This window comes from Gossypium hirsutum, chromosome A06 (genome assembly GCF_007990345.1).
Source record: "Gossypium hirsutum isolate 1008001.06 chromosome A06, Gossypium_hirsutum_v2.1, whole genome shotgun sequence".
Taxonomy (NCBI): Eukaryota; Viridiplantae; Streptophyta; class Magnoliopsida; order Malvales; family Malvaceae; genus Gossypium; species Gossypium hirsutum.
The window spans coordinates 113186834-113199019 of NC_053429.1; positions in this window are offsets into that span (position 1 = coordinate 113186834).

Consider the following 12186-nt stretch of genomic DNA (forward strand, 5'->3'; position numbering starts at 1 on the left):
TATCAAATAAAAGACTTAAAACTTCTCACTCTAATGAGGCGTACCTTTGGCATTAGAAACTTGGTCATATTAACAGAGAAAGAATCACTAGACTTGTGAAAGACGACATATTAAGTTTGCTTAAAGAAGTTGATCTTCCACAATGTGAATCTTGCTTGGAAGATAAGATGACTAAGCGATCTTTTAATAAAAATGGAATGAAGGTCAAAGAACCCCTAGAACTTTTGCACATTAACGTATGTATCCCCATGAGCGTTAGTGCAAGAGGTGGTTACGACATTTATTGATGACTATTTCATATATGGGTATGCATACCTGATGCACAACAAGAGTGAAACCTTTGATAAATTCAAAGAGTTTCGTGCAAAAGTGGAAAAACAATTACATTTAACCATAAAGGCACTTTGGTCTAATAGATGTGGGGAATATTTATCTAATGAGTTCTTAGGGTACCACATAGAGAATGAGATTCTATCATAGTTAACCACAATAGACACTCCATAAGAGAATGACATGCTAGAAAGAATGAATCGAACATTGTGGGACATGGTATGTTCGATGTTAAGTTATCCGAAGCTGCCAATCTCATTCTAGGGATATGCGGTACAAACAACTTGCTATATTCTGAATGATATTCCAACTAAGGCAGCATTGAAAACTCCATATGAATTGTGGCATAGTAGGAAGCCAAGTCTAAAACATTTAAATATTTGGGGATGCCCATCCCATGTATTGGATAAAGATACGAGGAAGTTGGACTTACAGATAGAATTGTGCATATCTGTAAGATATCCAAAGGGAACAAAAGGTGGTTTGTTTTATAACCTAAAAGAGAAAAGTTGTTATAGTGTCAACTCATGCTACTTTCCTTAAAGATATTTACATGAATAAATTCTAACCTCAGAGTAAAAAGGTACTTGAGGAACTTTCGGGAAATATACAAAACCCTAATGAAACAGTTCCAAAACTAACTCTTAATAGTAGACCTGTAAATTGTAGATGTTTTTAGGATATCCAAAGGGAACAAAGGGTGGTTTATTTTATAACCCGAAAGAGCAAACCATTATAGTGTCAACTCATGCTACTTTTCTTGAAGAAAGTTACATGGATGAAATCAAAACTCAGAGTAAAAATGTACTTTAAGAACTTTCGGGAAATATATAAAACCTTAATGAAATGGTTCTAGAACCAACTCTTAATAGCAGACCTGCAAACGATCAGTAGTATAGCGAGCTTCGTTGTAGTCGGAAGGTCTCTCGTAAGCCTGGGTTCTTCCAATCTATTAGAAGTGTTTTTAACACTGAGCCTGTTGAACAGGAATATGATGACCTATTCACATATGATGAAGTGGTGTAGAGTCCTAATTCCAAGCTCCGAGAAATAGCTATAAAACCTGAGATTGACTCTATGTATTCCAACTCAGTGTGGGAACTTGTAGACTTACCAAAAGGGATAAAACTCATAGGGTGTAAGTGGATGTACAAGAGGAAAAGAAATGCAGATCGAAAAGTGGAAACTTTTAAAGCCAGACTTGTAGCAAAAGGTTATACTCAGAAAAAAGGGATCGATTACAAAGAAACATTCTCTCCAGTTTCCATGCTCAAGTCAATCGTATATTACTATCCATTGCAGTGTCTCTCAATTACGAAATCTGGAAAATAGATGTCAAGACAACATTTTTGAATAGCTATCTTACAGAGAGCATCTACAAGATGCAACCCACAGGATATACAGCTAAAGGAAATTAACATAAAGTTTGGAAATTGCTTAGTCCATATATGGACTTAAGCAAGCATCCTATTTATGGAATCAAAGATTTGATTAGGCGATCAAGACTTTTGGATTTAAGAAAAACATAGATGAACCTAGTGTTTACAAACATTTATGGGATGGAAAGATGGTCTTTCTCGTTCTATATGTCGATGACATTCAACTCATTAGAAATGATGTAGGGACATTGTCATTGATTAAACTGTGGTTAACCTAATAGTTTAGCATGAAGGGCTTGGGTGAAGCTAATTTTGTTCTAGGTATTCGAAACCTATGGGATAGAAAGAACAAACTAATAGCACTATATTAGCTTACATACATAGACAAAATATTGGAGCATTATGCAATGACTGATTTGAATAAGGGAAATCAACCCTTTATATTGGCATTTCATCTCTTTTTAGAGGACTGTCCTAAGATAATAGAAGAAAGAGAGAACATGAGAAAGGCTTCTTATTCTTCGACAGTAGGAAGTCTCATGTATACTTTACTATGCACACATCCAGATATCTGTTTTGCAGTAGGGTTGGTAAGTCGATATCAGACAAATCCAGGACCAAGGCATTTGCAAGTAGTTAAGTATATACTCAAGTATTTATGGAGAACGAGGGATTATATGCTTATTTATTCCAAAGGAGATATTACTCCTATCGGATATACTAATTTTAACCTTGAAACGTGTCGAGATTCGAGAAAATTGACATTAGAATATGCTTTTTTTTCCTAAACAGCAGGTCCATAGTGTGAATAAGTGTAAAGCAGGGATACACTGCTAAATTCACTATGGAGGGTCGAATATAAGGTATGGAAAAGCTATGGCACTATAATAGTGCAAATATAGCCAAACGTTAATAAACTACATAAGGACAAAACACATAAGAGAGACGGTAGTGTTTGACAGAATTGTAAACGTAGTCAAAGATCGCATATGAGGAAAAAACCCAGAGATTTGTTTATCCAAGACTCATATAGCTAAATAGCTCTCTGGGAAACATATGGAAAGGCACAAGAATGAAAAACATGACTCATCTACTTCACTAGGGCAAGTGGGAGACTGTTGGATATGGTGCCCTAAGTATAGTATTTTCGCCAATATATAGTTGTAATTTTCAATAGATTGGTTAATAAAACAAAGTCATTGATTACGATTACTATACTTTGTATTACTATCCTCAAATGGGTTTTGCACGCAAAGTCAAATGGAAGCAAATGTTGCTCATTGGTTGTTTAATGTTTAACTAATACTAAGTGGTATTACGTGGTCAGATTGTAATACGAAAAGACAACTTTTATTAGTAGATAAACCTAAACATGTCCTTATTCTGATAAAAAATAAGCAAATCAATCGAAAGACTAATATGTCGTCTATTAAATCCAATTAGGGAGATGCCTTTTCTTGGGCATTGGAAGAGATGACTCCTAGAAGATAAAGACATAGATGCAACTGACTGGACTGACAGTACATAGGACAAGACCCAAGATGAGTGGATCTTGAATCTATTTATGGATTTATTTACTTGTGACATTCATAGTGTGGCATACCTAAATCCTGAATGGATGGTGGACTATGTATGTGTGACTCGTACACTTTGATCTAAATAAAAGCCTGAGTTCAAATAGATAAGAAATTGAAAGCTAGTGCGTTGGGTGTACGACTTCTGTAGTATGTAACGTCATTCAAAATAGTGGAATTCATAGCCCAAACATGAGTAATTGATATCCTCTTATTGGTATTACATGGTTGATGAAAAGTAAATGTGGCCAAGGGTCGTCAATCTTTGTGATGGTTGACTTAATCACTATTTGATAGTGATTGAATTTTCATGAAGGAAGATGTAATAGTTACCATGAGATAAAATAGGATCATATTGGGAGAACGACTATTATCTTAAAAAGATCAAGGATAGCCTATGAGGGTAACACACTTATGACAAGGTCATTGGACGAGTTTTAAGTAATTGCTTTCGTAATGGTATGCAGTTTAGGAGAGCTCAGTCATGATACTATAGTAGAATGACTTTGTGACTAAATGAGTTTATAATTAATAGGTGAAAAGTCAAAACTTAATTATAAATAATTTGAGCCACAATTACATATGTTCAATCTATTCGTCCGCTAGCTTGTTGAGGCCAGAAATGAATTGTGTGTTTGAATAGAAATGAACAAAATAAATAGAAAAAGAGAAATAAGAAACATTCAGGAATGATTATGGTTCTCTCAGAAATGGAGAAAAGGAATCATGTCGAAATGAATGTAAGTTTCCAAAAATGGAAATGAAAATGGAAATGAAAATGGAAACTTACATCTTATATAGGATTAATTAAAAATGATAGAAGAATGGGTTTATATTTTTAGACTATTTTGAAGCCCGAAAATGAAAATAAACCATTCATTCATAGTGAAAATGTTGAGTTGTGACATATTAAATGAATTTTATCGAAATTTTATCGGGGGTAAAATCGTTAAAAATTTACTAGGGGTAAAATTGTTAAAATTTTACTGGAGTAAAATTAGGATGAGAAAATTATTTAATGTGTAAATATGAAAGTTTATTTTGGGAAATAAAAAAAATCGAATCTGGTTGAACCATATTACAGAGTACTGAGTCAAAAAAGGCCCAAGAAGTACTCATAATTGGACCCTATGTGAGAGAGACCCAAAACCCCTCATTTAACATTAAGGGGGGCACACCTAGTAGAAATACTAGGGTGAGTCGTTCACCCCTCTCCTACTCTAATTAGGATGTTTTTTTTTTGTATTTAAAATAAATCTTTACAACTTTACAAGGGTTTTACCTTCTCTTTCCATAAGATGACACCAATAGAGCTATTAACAGAACTTGTGAGAAATTGTTATTCTGCTAAAAAATAGAGAGAATTTATTCTTAACTTATAGACATTGAGAATAACAATTTTATCAGTTTCTATTAAAGAAGAGAGAATTTTTGTTTCAGCCCAAAAATAAAACTTTTTCTAGTTCTGTTTTTGGTTAAATTGGTTCAAGACACATTCGAAGCAGTTCATAGTATGAGAATAGCGGAGAAGATCGTTTGGTTGAAAGTCAGAAAACATCAAGGATCCCCTTATCAAAAAACACAGGTGTGTATTCGGGTAAGGTTTATGTTAGCTCAAATGATCAAACTTAAATTGCCAAGAGGGGTGAATTGGCTTTTAAAAGTTTTAGGAAAGTTATAGAGAAAAGAGAGAAAAATTAACACAAGAATTTAGAGTGGTTAGACCCCCACTACCTTAGCTTTCGACAACTAAGGATTTTCCCAAATTCACTAAGTTGATCAACCTTTGAGGACAATGTTTAACCTTACAACTCCCTTCAGATTTCTACCTAAATCGTAAGACACAAACCCTCTCAAAGAGATACAAAGAAGCAAATAAAGAAATAATATTTACAAGATCAAAATGTTTGAAAATTAAGCTCAATTACAATGAAAAGAAACTTGAGCAAAACAATGGAAATAAATCTCACAAGTGTATAAAAGAAAATTATGGAAATATTTGGCACAAAGGTTTCTTTATTGATAATTTTGCTTAAGTATGCTTTCTTCTTGTTGTAGGATCTTTGGAAGCTGGTATTTATACCCCTGATTTGAATTCCAACCATTGTGATTATTGGAGATATGAATGGAGCCATTGGGGATATGAAAACCAGAGCATTTAATTCACCAGCAACAACAAGTATCAATACCAAATAAAAACGTATCGATATTTTTTGCAATAAATGCTAAATTCAGTGGCTATTGGAGCTAAAATATCGATACCAGATAGATTTTATCAATATCATACAATAAGTATCAATATCGGATTGATACTTAGCTAAATTTGTGAAAAATAGAATGTCAATTTGGTGCCGTTTTTCCAAGGGGTATTGATATTTCAAAATTATCGATACTTAACCAAAAAGGTATCGATACTTGGGCAAAAAGGTATCGATACTTTTGACCTAGAGCTATTCTGACTTGCTTGAAAAATATTTTGACAAGTTAAAAGAATTTTTACTTTGTTAAAAACATTTCAACTTGATTTTGAAGTTGATTAAAAAATTTTCTAAGAGTTTAAAGTAAAGATTTAAAATTTTGTCTCTTAGACTTTAATTGAAAAATCATTTTATCAATTTTGTTCAATTTTAACTTTTATTCAAAAACACTTCAATTTGTTATATCAAAATATTATCAAATAAAGCTTAATTTAACAATCTCCCACTTTTTGGTATAACAAAATATTTGATAATTTCTTTTAAATAGATTGCTCCCCCTTAATAAAAGTTATTTTCAATTTAAGGCCTAAATAAAAAATTGACATACATTTTCAAAATTTGACATTCATTTTTACTTTGAAGAAAATGGTCACATAATTTGCATAAGGTTAGCATAATATACACTAATCAACCAATTTACCTTTTCTTCTCCCCCTTTTTGTTATATCAAAAAAGACAAATAAAGCTTGAGGAGAAAAAGATGGTTAGTTCAAAAATATATGAAAATGAAGAAATAGAGAACTAACAGAAAAAAATAAATAAACAAAGTATCTTATAATACTAATAAAAATATTAAGGTTCAAAAAGTGATAGACATAGGAAATGAGCAGAAGTAATAGTGCAAATGTGATGAAAAATGATATAAAAAAATGCAACCTTAAATGGTTACTCTAATCATCATAAGGAGAGAAAGGAGGTGTCCAGGGAAAATGAGTAAGGAGAGATGCCATTTGCATCTCTAACTTTGACGGTTGAGATTTAACATCATCTCAATGAGATTTAAACTCATCTTGAAGTCCCTGAACATTGCTACTCAAAGAATGTAGAGTGTCGAGGATGGCAATGTTGATATCGAACAAAGGCTGAGTAGCATGATAAGAAGAAGCCGGAGGTGGAACATGTTCGGGTGAAGGAACATGCTCGAGGTTCAAAATGTCTTCAAAAGCGCCTTCAAAGTCCTCATCTTCATTTTTTTCCAGATGACCACTTTTAATCCACGCATTGAAGTTGGCATCATAATGATATCCAAGATGACGAATTATCCCATAACTAATAGGTTGGTTCGAAGAAATGGGGATGTCTCTAAGAGTGCTAATGCCTAACCTTCTAAGGATACATGACAAATAAGTGCCATGGGGAAGGGTGGTATTTGTACTCATTGCCCTCCTGATAGCCTTAGTTATGTCATTGAACATTATAAGGGTTAGGTCAGACACCTATCGAAATGAAAGAATCGAGCCACCAATAATCTATGTTATCAAGCTTAGCATGTTTCTTAATAGGAATTTGCTGCAGGTAAAGTTGATATGCAAGTCGTACAAGCATTCATGTCGAACAAGTAATAAAGTGATGACTGAGATCGTCTTCATAAGGATTGGATAGGTATAATTTGGTCGAGTTATTATAGTTAAGTTTGATTAATGCTAAGGCAAAATAATAATAAGAATGAAGTGGCAAAATGAGAGAATGATGATGTATAAAATGTGCAAAACAAAACAAGTAAACGAAACAAGAATGCCACGAAAAAATCACTATGAAAAAGGGTTAAGGAACTACGATGTTGATTGGGACCGCTGGGATTATTAAAGAATCTACCTTCACTAACTATTAATGCCACATCAAATTCATGACTATTCTACTGCTCGATAGGTTTCTACAATAGTTTACTTTTCTCGAGAGCAAGACCTTGGGTTACCTTCCCTAGGGCACTATATGTCTATAGGCTTTGAGTTCAGCTACCACTAATATTTTCTACCTTCTTTCGTATAAGGGAAGGCTCTATTATAGAGCTTTTTACAAATAGTTGATTAATCATTCACTCATATTATCCAACTTTGATCCAGTTAACCTAACCCTATTGGAATTAAGTTATCTTTATAAACTCGTCGCACATTCATCAATGTACAGCTTGTATGTAACATGAAATACCATTGAATAAAATAGTAGAATAAACCAAATTTAAACTTTAACCATTAATAGAAATAAAGGTTTCATCAAAGTAATCCTGAGCCTAAGAGATTTAGCTTATGGTTTTGGGCAAATCAAGTTTGAGTTTAATACAATAACCAACATCATCAATAACAAATAAGCTTTAAAAAAAGCACGATAAGAAACAAAAGAGGAAATCCAAGATGAAAGCTATCGCCTATCCAGCTCTCAACACAGGCAGCCCAATGTCTTGTAGCAACCAAATATGATTGCAGTCATTTTTCTCCTTCTTTTGCCGCCCTTCTTCTTGGCCCCTACCTGATACCCTTTGTTTCATCCAAGGCTGTTTGCCCTAATTAGGTTTTTCTGTTTGGCTTTTTATAAGTTTCACCTTCTAGGGTAGGTCCATCAGCCTACAATCCTTCCTCTATTTTTTAGGTAGATATGTCTGGTACACGTATATGTGGGGCCAAGAATGGGACGCGTTGAGTGCTAACTAGGCATCTTCCTGGCATTGTTACAACATTTGTATTGGCAAAGTATCCTTACTTTTCCATGGAAAACCTTCAATCCTTGCTGCTTTTTTCTACACTCTGCACTTGCTAATCAATTCCCAAACAAGTCCCTTCTATAAGATTTTAAAAGCAATATATAATAACAATTAAACGCAACCCAAGCTCTTTAATGCAATGCTTTAAAAATGTTTGTGCAATATCTTAAAATGAAACTAAAAACACTTAAGTACAAGCAATTAACTAAGTCTAAGGGCATGAAATATAACTCTTTTCAAGAGTTATCAAAGATAACTTCTAAGTAATGATAAAATGGAAGACACGATCATGAATGTTAAGTTCAGATGCTAATCTAGACAAAATGAAAAGAGTGAGATTGAATGATTATTTTTTGTCAGAGTTACCTTCGGAAGGCAAATGAAGTAAATTGCCGAACTCTTTTAAAGTTAGAAGAATAGCGATGTTCATTCAAAATAAAGTGATGGCAACAACGACGTCGTTGGACTCATTGTGTTCGAGTTTGGCATTAGAGAAAAAGGCTCGAGTAAGATTGTAAAAAGTCAGTGAGGAAAATTGAAGAAAATCCATCCAACCCCAATTTTGAAAAATAAAATATAGAAAAAATTTATTCATTCTAATATGACTACATTAACCTTTCTAGACTTCTATACTCTTTTGAATAAAAAGTTCCTATCAAAACATTCATGATACTTATCGAAACTAAAACATGAATTGAAAGATAATCTAGGACCACTAAGAAAATTTGATGATGATGCACCGGTTCTGGGTTGTTTCTTAGGGGTCATACTTAGAAAGTTAAGCACTAAAGTTATAACATAAAAAAAAATCATTTAGGAATTTTGACAAACACTTGGTGTACAAGGGTTTTAGGCAAAAAATTTAAGAAAAAGTCTAAAAATAGGATACACCCTGCAACAAAATGCAATGAAGATAGTCCAAATCAACCCAATAGTTCATCAAAAAACAATATTTCAACCTACATTGCATAAAATCAAAAGGTTGAAAATTTTAGGGTTTACCTTAAAAATGTTGAAATATTGAAATCCTTGAGCAATGTTGTAGAAATCTTGATGCAATGGTATTTTAAAGGGTTGCAAAGACAAGATTTTACAAAAAGAATAAAAAGCTTTGAAGAATTTTTGAGTATAGGAAGAGGATTTTTGGATGAAGAGAAAGGAAGTTTTGGGGCCTTTGTAAAATTATTTTTGATAGGTGCCTTTAAAAGCCTATTGGTATTGATATTTTTTTAAATGGTATTAATACCAAATTGTAGTTCTATCTTCCAAGTGCAAAAATTTTTCAAAAATGTAATTTTAGGTCCTAAGGGTCTTAAAATGACTCTAAGAACATTCCTAATGGGTTTATATGCATGAAAATGCTAATGCAAGCATGATGCATATGATTCATGAAGAAAAAAATAGATTTAAAAGAAAATATGACTAAGTTAATAAGATTAAGTCCATTCTAGCAAGTTCAAGAGTAAAAAGAATTCATGTTAGACAAATAAGGTTAAAATATATCAAATAACCACATAACAATATCTCCCCTATCTTTTTTGCTTACAAGAGCCATGAATATCATACAATCGTGCTTTTTGCATTGTAAAAACAATATAAAAATTTTAAAAATCAATTAAAATGTATGGAAAAATTCAACACAAAGTCAAGGCAAGGTGGTCAAACCTAGTTCTCTCCTAAGTGTCCAACAGGTTTTGTAAAAATTTCAGCTAATTGGTTCAAAGTGTCTACATATTTTAGAACAATTTCTCCTTTTTGGACATGATTTCTAATGAAATAATGTCTTATTTCAATGTGTTTAGTTCTAGAATGTTGGATGAGATTTTTAATGAGATAATTAGCACTAGTATTATCACACTTGATAGGACTAACATCTAAATCAATTTCATAGACCTTTAGTTGTTGTATCATCCATAAAAATTGAGCACAACAACTATCGGAAGAAATATATTTCACTTTGGCGATGGACAATGCAATACTATTTTATTTCTTTGAAAACCATGATATTAGCATGTTGCTTAGGAAATGACAAGTATCAGAGGTGATTTCCTATCTAAGTTGCATCCTCCAAACTCCGTATCTGAGAATGCATGCAAGTTAAAGGATGAGTCTCTAGGATACAAAAGACTTAAATGGAGTGTCTCTAAGGTATCTAAAGATTCTTTCAAGGGCTTTTAAATGTAATTCTTTAGGACGTGATGGAAATATAGCACACAAGCAAACACTAAACATGATATCGGGTCTACTTGTAGTAAGATAAAGCAAAGAGTCAATCATAGACCTATATAACGTTAAATCAACACATTTATCTTCCTTATCTTTGTCAAGCTTTGTAGAAGGGTTCATGGGAGTAGCTTGTAGTTTGATAGTGTCCATCCCAAATTTCTTGAGCATTTCCATTGTGTACTTAGCTTGATTGATGAAGATGTCATCCTCTCTTTGCTTGATTTGGAGTCCCAAAAAGAAATTTAGTTCTCTCATCATGCTCAACTCAAATTCACTTTGAACTAGCTTAGAAAATTCTTGACACAGAAGATAATTAGTAGAACCAACAATAATACCATCGACATATATTTGAACTACTAATAAATCAGTCTTTTCTATTAAGAAAAAAGTGTTGTGTCAACCTTCCCTTTACTAAAACCTTTTTCAACAAGAACATTTGATAATCTTCCATGCCAATCTTTAAGAGCTTGTTTCAAACCATAAAAATCTTTTGAAAGTTTGAAAACATGGTTTGAAAGTTTGGATCTTCAAAACCGAGTGTTTGTTAAACATAAACTTCTTCATTTATAAAAACATCTAGAAAAGCACTTTTTACATCCATTTGATATAATTTAAAATCATTAAAATATGAAAAAGCTAAAAGCATTCTAATGGCTTCGATACTAGTTATGAGAGCATAAGTTTCATCATAATTTATTCCTTCCTCTTCAGTATATGTAATAGCTTGATTTTGGGCCTAATCGAAACAGTGGTTTTGAGACCACAAATTTGACGAGAAAAATATATTTTTACGAAAATTTTGACATTTGGGCACTCAATTTAGTCAAAAGGACTAAATTGTAAAAATTGCAAAAGTTGAGTTCTACATGTTAGAGGTGTCCAATTGTTATGAAATTTTAAATTGGAGGTCCTTAAATGATAATTAGACCATTGGTTAATTTGTTGGACAAAAATGGAAATTAAATAGGTGACATAGAATATTTTTAAGTTAGGGGCATTTTGGTTATTTAGTAATTAAATGATTAAATAAACAAAATAAAAGCCAATTTTTGGTCATCTTCAACCCCTTGGCCGAAAATTTGAAGACCACCATGGCTAAGGTTTTGTTCAAGCTTTCCAAGCTCCATAGTAAGTCCGTTCTTGCCCTGTTTTTAATTCATGTTTTTGAAATCTTCGTAACAAGATTTACCTATTTCTACCATTGATTTGAAGTGGGGTTCATGTTTAAAAATTTACCCATATGTGAAATATGTGTATTTTGATGTTTAATGGAGGAATATGAATGTTTTTTGTGTGTTAAACGACTTTTACTAAGTAGTTTTCGGTAAAAATGTTTAAAAGGACTAATTTGTAAAAGTTATAAAATTTGTCATAAAAGTGTGATTTAGTGGAAATTTTGGGCTACTGTAGTTATGAAAATGATTCAGATAGGCTTTTCTATTAAATAAATTGAATGAAAATCATTTTACGAGCCTAGGGACAAAAGTGTAAATATGATAAAGTTTAGGGGTAAAAATATAAATTTTCCATAGTATGATTTTTGGATCACAGTGACTAATGTGACTAAGAAATATACTAAATGTGATATTATAGATAAAAAAATAAGGTTCGGACTTAGAACGGGGGAGAAACGAGAAATTGACGGTTAGGTCCCTTTTTGCCATTTTGGTGTCGAGCTAAGTTCATTTGCAAATAATGCAACATGTACCATACTTTAAATG